The sequence below is a fragment of the Neodiprion pinetum genome, chromosome 7, assembly GCF_021155775.2.
Source record: "Neodiprion pinetum isolate iyNeoPine1 chromosome 7, iyNeoPine1.2, whole genome shotgun sequence".
NCBI lineage: Eukaryota > Metazoa > Arthropoda > Insecta > Hymenoptera > Diprionidae > Neodiprion > Neodiprion pinetum.
Window position 1 is genome coordinate 5,174,929 of NC_060238.1, and position 14,517 is coordinate 5,189,445.

A 14,517-nucleotide genomic window follows, 5' to 3' on the forward strand; every position below is an offset into this window, starting at 1 on the left:
CCATTTTATTGTCCCTCAGCAGGATATTTCCAGTGTTTGCGTCAAACTGGTTTTAAGCTTTTGCAGTACAGTGTACACCTAATGTCATTGCTGGTATTGAATTTTTTACCGGAATATCGTCAAGACCGTACGATATCCTTTGTAAAATATGGAACCGAGTAAAGACGCATATCATAAGCACCGTGTTACGAAGACTCTGTGATTGTATGCTGAAATGATATTCGACGTTGTTGTAAAATTCCGGGAATAGCCTACTTTCCTTTCAAACGTTTGCGTCATGGTACGATGGATAAAAAATGTACCATCAACCGTTCCCTTTCTTATACGAATGTATCCGATAGGCCGCCCATCGCTGTCACGTGTCAATTCAAGGCTCCCTGTTCGGCGGCCATCTTACTTTCACTCCAAGGGCTAACGGACGGGGTTGATTGATGCCAAGAGTCCTATAACGTCGCTTTGACAAACGAGGACCGCGCGGAAATGCCCGTGCCGAAGAGAGAAAATCCACGTGGTGAAACCGATATAATTCTTATATATAAGTTATAGAGGTATGAAGGAAGCTATCGGTAATGTCCGATTCAATGAATTCAAGACATTCGGTAAGCACGAAAAATTGCACAGAGTTTGATAATCCGGAAAACCTTGTTCAAGGTATCGGAAATAATGTGTTATTCAGGTTGATTGAGAAAAAAACCGATAATAGATATTGTTAAACCTTACTTGCCAAACTCCTGTAAAATCACCTACTTGCCGGACTGGCAAAAATTGTTATAAAAAATAAACTGTTGAACATTTTTAGTTGAAATTTTTTTTAGAACATATTGAACGTTTACTTAGGATCACGTAGTTAATATAGTCAAAGATTAAATTTAAGTATACTAAAAATAATGCAATATAATTCTATAGGAAGAAAAAGAAAAATAGTAATTTTGACACAAAAATTGACAATTTTTTTATTGTTCAATATTATGAGCTGAAATTCTAACTGGGCCGTTTAGGTACTTAAAATTAAGAAAAAAAGCTTGGGTTGGTCTATACCCCTGGGTGGCAAGTAACGGTTAATTTTAGCAGATTGGCTATAAAAATACACAAGTAGAAAATACTGAAAGTATAAACACAAAATTTCATGATACCGATACTTCCTTTCGTATGGTTTTGGAATGGTCAAAACGTGTTTTTGTCCAGTTTCATTCTGCGATGGTTAACTTCATTCCGAAAACTACTTTTTCTACAAATTTACTGCAACGCTTTTCTTTTTTTTTTTTGTCGCTTTGTAAAAACATTCAGCATTGTTGTTCTACTCAGCAATATGACTTCACGTGTTCCCGCAGAATTAAGCTGGTGGGTTTTTCGCTTCATTGAGGAAAAGTTACACAGATAGTTCTGATAAGTAAACACGCCAAAGAGCCAATATACGATTCCAATGAAAGCGCGAGGCGAGAATAAGGATGGCGTACTTACACAAGCAGATACAACGGCGTCAAATCTCCTATCCGAATGAGACTGAGGTGCCAATCGATAGGGCAGAACCTCGCGATTGAACTTTACGCTTGGAATTTATTCTCTGTAATAAAAGCAATACTTAGAAATTTGTATGGAATTAGTGGTAAAATTTTGAAAAAAATTCAATTTTTCGAAATCATTATAACATTCTAGGCAATGTGGTTTCAGGTTTCGTAGGAAATAAAATCTGGCAATGCCGATTAACTTTTTTCACAAAATCAAGTCCATCAAGTCAAGGTAGTCGTTTGAAATTTTGAAACCTTATAATTTTCGATTGTATGAAATCGCGAAATCGACGAGAATCATCCTCTTTAGGCAAAGTATAAATTAAACTTTACCTGTCTAAAATAGCACTAGTTAAACTTGGACCGTCTGCAAACTTTGCATACGGGTTTTATCGACTGGCATATCTTGAGAACAATTGAAGATAATATCTCAACGCGGTCTGGTTTTCTATTCGAAACCATGAACAAGAGAATTTCCACTTGGCATCGAGAAAATAGTTTATAACATGCAGTATATAGAATGAGTAGTTAAGGGTCGAATGAATGGCCTAACGCGCATGCGCTGAAATTCTAGCGCAAAAGCTGTTGTTTTGTCAGGTTGACCAACCGTCATAAGTTCGAACGACAGGTCGCCGCGATGTACGTAACCTTAAAAATTTTTACAGCTGTCGTTGGCAGTTGTGCTCAACTTCGGTCATTCCCCGATTAATAATTTTCACGAATAAAAACATTCGCAATTCGCTCATTCGATCTTCAAAAACAGTTCCAACGACCAAAATGTTTTATCTATTACAGATGCCGTAAATATTTTTGAGGTTATATACATCGCGGCTACCTGGCATCCGAACTTACGACGGTTGGTCAACCTGACAAAACAACTGAATTTGCGCTAGAATTTTAGCGCATGCGCGTCAGATCACTCGATCGTTAAGTTATTCGCTCTGTAGAAATGTAGCTTTTCCGAAATGCATCAAGACTTGAGAAAACTGCAGAGGATCAGGTTAACTCACTTGAGGTAACCTGAGCTGAACAAATAGACGCTTCTCATCGACTGTGAACGCCTTACGTTTGCCTCGTAAATCGAGCCCGCAACACGTCGGATTGATGCAGCGTTTAACGAGCACTGCAGTATAAGTTATGATGTTCCATCAACGGAGGTGTAAATCGTCAAGTAAACATTATGGATTACCTTACTAGTAGATTACGGTGAAAAATTGTTTGGTTCCGAATGAGAAACTATGCGACAATAATTTCGTAGATCGAATCGAACAATGTTTGACAGAGGAAATTATTCGATGTATCGTGCTAATTCTAAGATAATTCAGAAGCGAGTATAATAATTATCGTCGTCGTCAGGGAAACTGATTCTGTTCAGAATCATACATTGCCACAGCTGAGAAAACAAACGTAGCTTGTCTCGAACTCTATATCAGTTAACATTATTGATAGTGATTTTACCAACGTTTAATCAAGTCAAAGTTACTATAACCCGTTGATAGTCCATTAGAGAAACGATGTTGTAGGGACAAATTTAAATCTTCAAAGAACTGGGAAATAGATGATCCCTTTTCAGAATAATCAATGATTGGATGTTTTTCATTCGTTTCATGAGGAATGTATTGGTTAAATACTGCTGACATACAATTATGATTAAAAAATAAACCAAGATGTAGAAAAAGCGTTTGACTGGGTGTAATTTAGCAAAATCTCTTTTGATGTGAAGAAAAAAAAAAAAAACTTTTCATTTTCACTTTGGCGCTATTTGCATGAAGGAATTAATACACGGGTCTCACGATAATGCATAAGCCATGTAGATTTTGAAGCGCCACGCCGGCATAAGAGATGATAATTAATTCTGCCTCACACTCGCCACATCTGTAGTGGTTATATTACGACTATTATAAATTTAATATTATTTCATATAATTGTGGTGCCGTTTCATTTTCACCACCCACATCACCGTGACAAGTATAAAAAAACACACGCGTAGTAGTTGTGGAGTTAAACAGAGATAATCAGATCATCTGCTTTGTATCCTTCATACTCGCTTTCTCAAACTAAGACGCGTAATGATCCATCGTTGTAGTACAGTAATGGATATATTTATCAACAACGTATCTTTTACAAGTTATGAAATGATTTTCACTGTTTCGTTTGATCTTGACACGCTTAACTGGCCCATCTTTTGATCTGATATACCTCTGACAAACACACGAGCTTCGCAGCTACGATCAATCATGCACATCTATCTTTAACTGAACGACTTTAATGAACATTTTAATAAAACACGTATAAAGCAAGCTAGTTCGACGTGGTAAATCGATGCTTACGACACCACGATTCTTACACCATTATTCCTGACTGACTGCAATCACCCAAACCAGAGTTGTCGAAATTAATCGAACAAGGAGTATTTGACGGATCCATCGAAGAGTGGAATTGGAGATTGTAGAGGCATCAGTAGCGAAATAGAGAGAAAAGTTAATTTCTTCAAAAACGATTCACTGCCCGTAGACGAACATGGCTGAACACTCTGATAATATCCGGGTATTGCACACTTTTCAAGAACCGAAGAATAGATCACTCTAGAATTATCGGGACCCGCAGTCTTGATCAAATGTTAGAAAATGGACAAAATCCAGTCCAAAATATCTCCACCAATGTTTACCAAATTTGTACGAAGGATAGTAAACAGGGATGAAACGGAAGTAAAATGTTCAAAGTGATTAAACTCTGCAGTGTTTCCGATTCGGTTCCAACATTTTTGGACGCGGTTTGAAATGAAGGTGCATTTTCAACGATCACCCAAAACTAGTGCATGCCAAATCGTCACTTGACATGCCTTACTTCGGAGGTTGGTTTCACTCCTTCAAAGTATTCAATGGCAGATGAAAAAAAATACGTATCGCTTAGTTTTCGATCTACTATGACATATTACAAAAGGAATTAAATCGGAGGGATCGGCCTGGAATACCTTTCTTGTAAGTTTTAGAGTTAAACCGCTGAACGCACCTCTGACGAGTTCATATCCATCCGCCCGATAACTTCTCTGCAGGTATACACCAGTTCAGTCCTGGACATCAATTGGCAATGTACGCCCTCAGTGTGAAGGTTTTGCGAGTGGCGGCGATTGGCGGAGCTTAAACTGGGGAAGGAAGAGAAGGCCGATGGCTCGTTTGTTTGACGCCTGAGGAAAGGTCGAAGGTCAAAGGTAGCTGGCTGACCGGGAAATTCTCTGCTTCAAAGTCGCAAACGAGGGAGATGAACCCGGCCACATTTGTAGGGTAAACGCTTCATATAACCTCGATCCCTTCATAACAGCCTCAGATATAACTATGAACACTCCTTAACTCTTAACCCCAACAATTACAAATTTCTTCTATTGGCATGCCGTTGTACCAACGTTCAGTACACGAAAACTATATCTCATGTCTTTGGTCGGATGAGTCTTGTCCTTTAATGACTTACAGTTTCGATTTTGAGAACTGAATACAACTGTTGTCGATATAGTTGGGACAAATGAGACGTTGATTCATGCTGTATCCGCCGACTAACATTCACGGTTAATGTAATGGTGCCTGTTAGTCGGTACAACATGAAGAGAATAAGAACGATTTGAAACGAAGTTGTTCCTTGCCAGAAGCGGAGCTGTTGAAATGCCTGGAAACACAGGAATAACTTTCGCACTTTACGATTGTGTTTTCGTGATAAAATTTTTACAGTTGTGGTCGCCGTGCAGAGAAGTTTATGCCATATCGACTTTGCGGTAAAGACATGCAGTTGCCCATTACAAAAGAAGAAACATTCAAAAATGTGCCTTTCGCTGCGACGTCAACGTTACTCAAGATAATATAGCCCCGAGTTTATTGACTCGATTATGATATGAAAAACGTCATGGCGAGGGGTTAAACACGCATCAGTTTGCGCGTACATTGAATTTCACATGACTTCAATAAGACTTCAGAGATTTCAAGTAGTATTAAAAAATTTCAAAGAATTACAAAGGATTTCGAAATAATTCATGGGCTTCAAGAATTCCAATGTGCTTCCAACAAGATTTCAGAGATTTCAAATGATTTCACAAAATTTCAAAAGATGTTACAGGGCTTGAAAATATTTCAAAGAATTACAAAGGATTTCGAAATATTTCATACGTTTCAAGAATTCCATTGTGCTTCCAATAAGACTGCAGAGATTTCAAATGATTTCACAAAATTTCAAAAGATGTTACAGGGTTTCAAAAGATTTCAAAGAATTACAAAGGATTTCAAAATACTTCATAGGTTTCAAGAATTCCAATGTACTTGCAATAAGAATCCAGAGATTTCAAGTAATGTAACAAAATTTCAAAAGATATTACAGGATTTGAAAAGATGTCAAAGAATTACAAAGGATTTCAAAATATTTCATAGGGTTCAAAGATCCCAATGTGCTTTCAATAAGACTTCCGAAATAACAAACGATTTCACGAAATTTCAAAAGAAGTTACATGATTTCAGGATTCAAAGTGTTCTAAAAATTCCATGTAATTTCAAAGATTTCCGAGATTTTCGATGATTTCACGAGGTTTCCTATTATTTCAAAGGATTTCATAAAATTTCACGAACAATGCGGAGCATATTTCGAAGCGAGCCAACCTCTCGCCGTGCATCGCACTGAACATGCAGCACAGAAGCCGAGCATATGCCGCCAGGCAAAACCCTGGTAGTCACCAGCTTCCTTTTATAATTAACGAAAGCGTGAGTAGATACGTATACGACGAACCGTGTTCCACATCCTTGCTACGATGACATATACGAGGAGAGCGTTTGTCTCGTCGGTTTTATTTGAAAGGTATTACTTGTGCCGAGGTATGGCATCGCGTTTCTACTTCATTAATAATTGTTTCATCCAGGGCATGCCACAGAATTGCCTCATTCCAACCTCTGACGTAGGGTAAGTGTGTGTATTACAGCATATCTCGCGACACGGAGAGTAACGAATACATGTAATATCACAAAAGCCATTCGCTTGTTCTTGGATCACCGCGACTTGGGTCACACACTGTTTTCCATTTCGACAAAATTGCAGGGTTATTGCACGACACTGTTCACGTGCCGTAAGCTGTTTCGATCTTGTTGACCAAGGAAAGGGAGACAGAGAAAGAGAGAGAGAGAGAGAGAGAGAGCGGTTTCTGTACTTTATAAAAGAACCCGATCTATTCACCCGTGCAGAAAAAGCCTGTATTTCATCCCCGGATGGAGGCAACTCTGCTAACCCGACGTGACGTAGGAGAAAAATTCATATTTCACCACGGCAGCCAAGCGGCATGGACAAATTGTGGAGACCCATTCGGCTCCGTGTTGTGCAATGGACATATGCTCACCGGGCGAAACGACCGCGGTTCACAGAACAAGAAAAACGATTCGTTGGAAACGGGAATGTAGTGTATAACCTGACTTGCACTATCAACCTTTCATATATTGCGAAAAATCTGCACCCAAGTAACGTACACTGTGGACTTATTGTCGTAAGGAAATGGACTCAATTTGTTGGAGGATGTTGATGAAACTTTCCTATCTGGAACCAATCCATGGTATCCAGTAAAAAATCCGTAACAAATTCGAGGACATTTCCAGGTTATTCAAGGACATTGAAAATAACATTTTTGCGGGACACAAGAAAAATTCAAGATCATTTCCAAGACCACTGGGCGCCATGCAATCGATCCGACTGTACGTCAAATTTTGGACACTGGTGAGTGTACATTAACTATCAGCTAGTCTTCGTTTTGAATTTGTCTGGATTTCGATGTTTTCAAGAACATTCGTCAACTTATTGAGCGATGTTTGAGGACGACAATCATGGATGCGTGTAAGAGATACCGTTTCCCGCAGGGCGGTCTGGATTATTCATGTAGAAAAGGCTCTCGAGGCACTTAGGGGAAATCTGAGATAGGTACGCGATGTGACACGGGGTAACTCACAGTCCGTATCGACAACACCGAAACATTGAACGTAATAGATTGCTCGATTCAAGGATCGTCGATCCATTCTTCTACATTTGACGCCTCTGATAATAAGCTTCGAGGAAATTCCTTTCACGACTTTGCGATGTCGGGGGAAATTATATTCGCCAGGGGTGAAACAATATTCCCTATCGACCGCCTTTACATGAGACTTAAGTGATCATCCCGTCCTCTCGTTTCGCAGTCGTCGTTCATAGCCTGCGGATTTCTAGTGCATATGGGGTAATTGACGCGCTGATCCGAAATATTCCTATCAGGATTCGGTCCGACTTGGAACACCAGTCTTAAACGATTACATACCGGGACAATCTCTCTAAACTTGAAAATCAACAGCGCATGCGCCAAATAAATCAATCTGATTGGTCGGCGAAATCTTCTCGCACCGATATTCTTGTCTGCGATGCAGGCCGGCCAACGTACGAAAAATGCGTACGTTTGAATTTTCAAAGAGCATGAGCATTGAATTCCGACCGTTCTTTGAAGAATCAACTTTCCGACCCGACAACAAATGCTTCCCGAACCTTTCCGAGTCGCTATCTCAATTATTTGAGATTTTGACCTCGAAAATTCGTATCAGCAATATTCAATCATTCGCCTATTTTAATCCAAAGACTACCATTATCCGAAAAAATAGAATTTTTAAATTCCCCGGCTCGACAAGTACTAGTCTATCTACTTTAAGATAGAAAATTTTCTTTCTTTTTTCAGATAAAAAATGGCGCAGGCACGTCTGGTACCGCAAACGCTATCAACAACAACATGTCCTAGGAAAACGACTGCGACTTTTTTGCCGTTTCAAATCTTTCGACCAAATTCTCTCACAATATAGATAAAATGTCGTACTTTAAAAGATGTATAATAGTTGTTCAATAAAATTCAGTTTTATGGACGAAAAAAATTCTTAAACATGACCCTAGTTTTAGCCGTTCCTGCAGGTAAACGTAACTCCTCAAGCATTATCTTGTTTCATGTTAAATCTTTACCCGTTCCGTCACGTTTGTATCATTCCAATCCGGTTGTGTAATTTAACACAAGCCACAAGCATCTTACAACAAATGGTCGACGTTACCCAAGATAATCATTTCAATTTAATGTATTTTTTGGGGATCTTATTCTGGCGATGTATTCAAGTTTCACGAAAGAATAAAGTAAAAGATCTCTTCTTGGAAAAGCTCATATGCCTCTAAGATTTTCTCGCCGATAATATTATCCTCTTGCCTGATAAATAGTCTAGAAAAATAGTTGATAGTAAAATCTAGTAAATGAAGTTTCAACTTGGAGGTCGTGCTTCTACTTCCTTGCCTTGAGGCAACAGCGTGACAAGTAAAGAAGTTTGAATAAGTAGCAGCTTGATAATTTATTTCGATAAAAGTTACTACATCAAGGCACATGATATTCCGATATTGAGTAAATTGAATCAGCACGTCGCTTCAGAAACGCGATACACGTGTCATTTTCACATGGCGTTTCTATTTCAGGCGGTATTTTATACCCGATTCGTACAAAATATACATATTCCATAAGCAATTCAGCCTCTCGAGCGGTACATTATTCGATATCGAATATTTGCTGGACAATGGTATAAAACAAATTGAAACATACGTGCGCGAACAACCAAAGTTTCATTTTTCACATAAGCACAGTAAGGAAAAAAAAAAGCACCACAATATTCCCTCCCTACTAACAGCAGCTGATGGAAAAAATTGGCTATCGCACGTCAAGTTCTATTACAACAGAACTTTGCCACGTAGCTCGGACAAAAGGGATCGTATTAGTTCAGTCATTCCGAATGGTTTATTATCATACGTATAACTACACGTGTGTTCTCAAATTGGTTTCACCACTGTGCCCAAGAACCCGGCTCATATTGCCCACCGAATGAGCAGCTGAGTCTGACAGCTTATTTTATACAGCCTGACAGTTGGATATAACTGAGAATACAAAAAATAAAAATAAAGAAAAAAAAGGCACAATTTCTAATTCCCGAATCGACTGTTGGACGAAAATTCAGACGTTTGAAATTGGTAAATTTTTCTCCCATATACGGAAAAGGGAAGACAGCGTTACATATTTATCCAAAAGGATGTTCTCAAGTTTGCAGAGATTCAAGGAAATTTTTGACCAGAATTAAGGCAAAGCTTTTTATTTTTATACACTTTATCATTATTCTAGAGGCACTGAGAGAAATTTTTCGTTACGGTTATCGCTCAGTATTTAACTATTTTCATTTTTTACCACAATCGAAAAATATAGTTCTTGGTAGAAAATGAAAATTAGTTTTTTCTAACCGTTACCGGAAAGTCTATTATCCGTTGCTATTCTTTCTCATCACGATCACTGTTGCTATATTTTCTTGCAACTGTTGCAAAAATTTAATGCTCGTGCAAGAATAAATTGAAAAATCACAATGTTTAGACGTACCTCGTTTTTCGTCCATTCCAACAATATTCAAACAGTATTTTCAACGATACATGTTTTACTGAACTTTTCTAGTTACTGCAACAAATGAAATTTTTCTCAATGGAGGGAAAAAAGAAATAAATCGTATAACTTGTTCTGGAAAAGCTGATCAGAACCGCGAACTAAGGGTGAAAAATCCTACATTTTTCATGAAAATTTATCGGAGCAAGGTTCCAGGTGCCCATCTATCAAGTATATAATCACGCAAAACATCACTTACGTCAGGTGAAAAATGGCGTCGCTATCTTGCGAGGAGGCGGAACGTAGAGCCGCTTTCAAGGAACCGAGTATATCGCAGCTGGTGTAAAGAAGTTTGAAGGGTTCAACGAAGGCTCGCGACAGTCGTCGAGGCCTTAAATAAGCTTCGCAAAATCTCCAGGGTCAGACGACTCCGGTCTTAATTTTGAAGACAAGTAATGTCCGCCTAACGACCTTCGTAACAAAAAAACCGGACGAAGTTAATTACGTTAGCGGTAAAACCGAAAGGCGACTGTTTCCTAAACACTGCCTTTGAAAACCGCAGACAGGAGACGCGTTGTTTTACGCGTACGTAAAGAGGCGAGGCAAATATATCGCTGTCTGTAATTTCGCCGGTATTACACGCCAGATTTACAGTCCTGTAAATTCGTGAAAAAGATTTCAATGTTTCACGAGACATGTATATTTTATTTCATTGAATTTAAAGCATTGAAATAGAAATTTTTTGTCCGTAATTGTGATGTGCGATTAATCGATTAATGAAAAATGGCGTCATAGAATAATTCAATTTTTTGGTGTCTCGGGTGAATATTTACTTTTGACAACAAATGAAATTTTTCTCAGTGTAGCTACTAGGGAAATTATTTTTTTCTATTTATTAAATTAATTTTTACACAAATTATCGCGTTTTGTTCATAGATTTCGGATTCTATCGCTGTCGCATAATTCACCAAGTCTTTTTTGACACGTGGTGACCCGGCGTATCACCGCGTACGGAATTATTTGCGTCCATGATTTTCACCGCCACGCCGGTATCGTGACACGGACAAAAAATTAGAGCTAGCCGCGTGACTTCCGATATTTGTCTGACAATCAGACAAGTTTCGAGTGTCAGACACACACCGCCTGAAAATTCACACCTGCGGATCTCAAAGTAGGTCACGTGGGCGAGGAACTGCGAGAATTAGACCGATATAACAGAACCGGAAATTGCGGCTCTCTCTATTTCTGTATTTCGAACGTGAAACTGATCTCTCTGGTTTACCCGACGATTTGATTAAAATTCTTCGTCAAAGACTGAATATCGTGTGACAAGTTGGCTCGAAGTTCAACGCGCGTATTAAGATTCATCTCGTCAAAAAAATCCATCCAACGTACGGAGATCGACGATTCTCCTCCTGCGAATTGTTTCGAGTTGTTACTGAAGGTGAAATGACCTGTCAAGAGACAAATTGTCAGAGGTACTTAAATACTTGAGGGAGATTTATGGCCAGACAAAAGCGCATCTCCGTCGAAGCCAAACCGTGGCTAATTCTACATGAAAAATATTACCTTAACAGTTTGATTATTTTTTACTTCCGCGATAGCTCGGAATTGCCACGAGTTGTTTTCTGCTCTTTTTCACTCAGCCATGCGCGAATAAGTGAATTTTGGCTTTAATCATGGAATCAACAAAAATTTATCTATTAAACTACTTTTTTGGAAACAACTACCGAGTTTTTTGGTTCCACATGGTCCCGGAAATATTTTCTAAGTGTTAAAAAAATAAAAAATTCATTTATTTATTGAAAAAATAGCATATGTAATCAAATGGTCGAAATTCGAGCTTTTCCTGTCATGAAAATCACATACCAAAAATTTTTACCGACCTATTTCATAATCTTTCTTCTTGTTGTTTTTGTTCTTCCGCCATATTGGATCCACCATTTTGAATTTTCGATTTTCGACTTCAGATTCGTAATCAGCGATCCTAAAAACCGATTTATGCAAAATTTCAACCGAATCGCAGGCAAGGAAAAATACATGCATAAAATAGTTATACAGAGAATTTCATAACGAATTTCAAGTCTTCTAGAAACCTCTTTCATTAATTAAAACGTAATTCATTCAAAGGTGAATTGAACTTGTAACGTTAAATTCAAACTCACAGCCGGTCCGTATGAGAGAGAAAAGTTCAGCCGTATTTAACGATAATTATGCTCCTAAAATTAGCGATATTCAAACACTGTTTTGAATATTGACATAAAAATCTATTTTCTAGTCACGTCTTAATTTCATTATTATTTTTTTTTTCTTAGCAGATCGATCTATCGAGACGTTAAACATTTATAGTTCCCTTGAATCAGGCGATATGGGCATTTTCTTAGCCAGAGCATCTTGAGCTGGTCTTAAACAAACCTTAAAACTAACCACGTGCACCCTCCACTCTTACGTAACTTTAAGCTCACACATTGCCTCCCGAAAATATCGGATACTCTTTCATATTTTCATTTAATCAAGTCTCTAGCGTCAATTTATGGTTAAACTAACGTCGAATTATCTCAATAGTTACATGAAAATATATTATCTCGTAATTTGTTGCTAAAAATTTGACATCCGAACAGTTAGTTGGAGATATCGAACGCATAGATTAAACCAGACGTCCATGTTTTCGCAATAAAAATGAATTTCGAAAGAGTCGAGAGGTTTCAAGCTACCAGATATTATAGGTATTATAATAATAATTTACCGCTTTTGATTCGAAGTCCGATAGCAAACCTCGCAATGCTTGTCTCGAGAAATTTACGACAGTTCAGAATTTGATTCAAGATATTCTCCCCCGCTTGCACTCAATCGGATCGTAAAATATAAACCAATCGTTCTTCACGTTCATATATATATATATATGCCTGAATGTCGAGGTACGTATCTTCGGTAGTAAAAAAAAAAAGATAATACGATCAAAACCGATTCTGAGAGAAATTGTCGATCGCAAACTCTGACTGGGGCGATGAAATTTTTTTTTCAACTTTCAACGTGACGAGAATCTCAGATAATATTCTCAGAGTAAATTTTTGAATCGTTGAGAATATTTGGTCAATGTTTAAAACTTATGATTATTGTAATTCGTCACGTTTCTTCAGTCTGCGAAATATATCAACGAAGAATTAACGAACGATCGGTCAGTTTGAATAAACTTTGTTCGCAAAATAAGTTACGTTCGATTTTCAAAGTATCGAAGAAACGCTCGAAGAGTTGGAGCGTCTGAAAATTGAAAATGAGCTGCTAACTACTGCGGAGTGATTTTTTATTTTATTTTATTTTTTTTTTTTCTTAATGATGGAGCAAAACTTTTTTACGTTCACCAGTAATGGGAAAGAAAAAAAAAAAAAAAAAAAAAAAACTGTAATTTGGAATTCTCGAGATATGAAAATGAAATTGAGGTCGCCTGCTCTCCGAGACTGAATTCGAAATTCTATGCCTCGAGAATGGACAAGACAAACATGTTTAAATTCAAGCCTGGCCCTTGTGATGCATAAACAAACAATATTATAGAGCTTTGTGAACTTTATGGCGTTTCACCTGACACGTGAAACTTCTGAAACATACTCTAACCGCAGGAAGAGATGATTATACATGCGTTCTCGGCGTTTGCTTTTTCCTTCGGTGGAACGAAAGTCAGGTCGCCATGGATTTTCCGAAAATTAAAAAACATGTTGATGAAAAATTTGAAAATTCGTTGGGAAAAAGTCGGTGAATTTTGGAAATTTATATTCGATCGGGGTTTGTCTTATTCAAAAATTACGTACGCTGAGCCTCGTTAAAATACTGGTTTCATTAAAATCAGTTAATTTGAAGTATCGTTAACCCTTTGAAGCATACATTTTTCCTTGCAGTTAAATTACTTGAAACTGGGTATTTATAAAAGTTCTCGAGCTCGGTGATTTCGAAAATCGAGTTGGATATGAGAAATTTTCAAAAATCAAAAAACTCGGATCTTATATGAGTGAATTGAGTCAATTTTTTTTATTTTCAGTTCGTCACAGCGGATCCGCCATTTTGAATTTTGAAATATAGACGTCAGATTCGTTTTCAGCGATCCCAAAAACCTTCATACGAACAAATTTCATACAAATCTGATCAAATTTTATATTCTGGGTCCGCCATATTGGCGCCACTATTTTGTAGGGATCCAAAAACCCAAGATTACCGAGTTTCACTTTTCCAGTCCCCGTAAACTTCCCACAATTACATCTATTCTGTAAAAACAGGCATTTTCAACACTCATCAACATTGACATCTTAGATGTCCAAATATGCAAAAAAAAAAAAAAACTACAGGGATAATATGTCATAAATGGAATCTAAATCATGAATAACCGAATGGAAAATGATGTCTCGTATATGAGACGCTGTCAATTCATTCATTAAGGATTCGAAATCGATATACGACTTCCTAAAATTTAACCACTTTTTCATTCGTCTACTCGTTTGTTATTTTCTACTCTTACCAAAGCTTGACCCTGACGGTAATGCAGAAGAAAATTTAGGGCAGTCAGTCTGATGGATTTTACTGTTCTCCTAA

General features: G+C 37.8%; 1 protein-coding gene across 4 annotated transcripts in view; it reads right to left on the reverse strand.

Moving 5' to 3' along the window:
- Brd8 (Bromodomain containing 8) overlaps positions 1–14,517 on the reverse strand; it is a 94,795-nt gene that overhangs the window by 1,570 nt on the left and 78,708 nt on the right. Inside the window, exon 9 of one of the 4 annotated variants that reach the window (XM_069138001.1) lies at positions 1,462–1,564. The exons of the other annotated variants lie outside the window; for them this stretch is intronic. The gene's annotated coding sequence lies outside the window, so the exon portion shown is untranslated. The remainder of the gene's footprint in view (positions 1–1,461; positions 1,565–14,517) is intronic. 4 annotated transcript variants of the gene reach the window in all.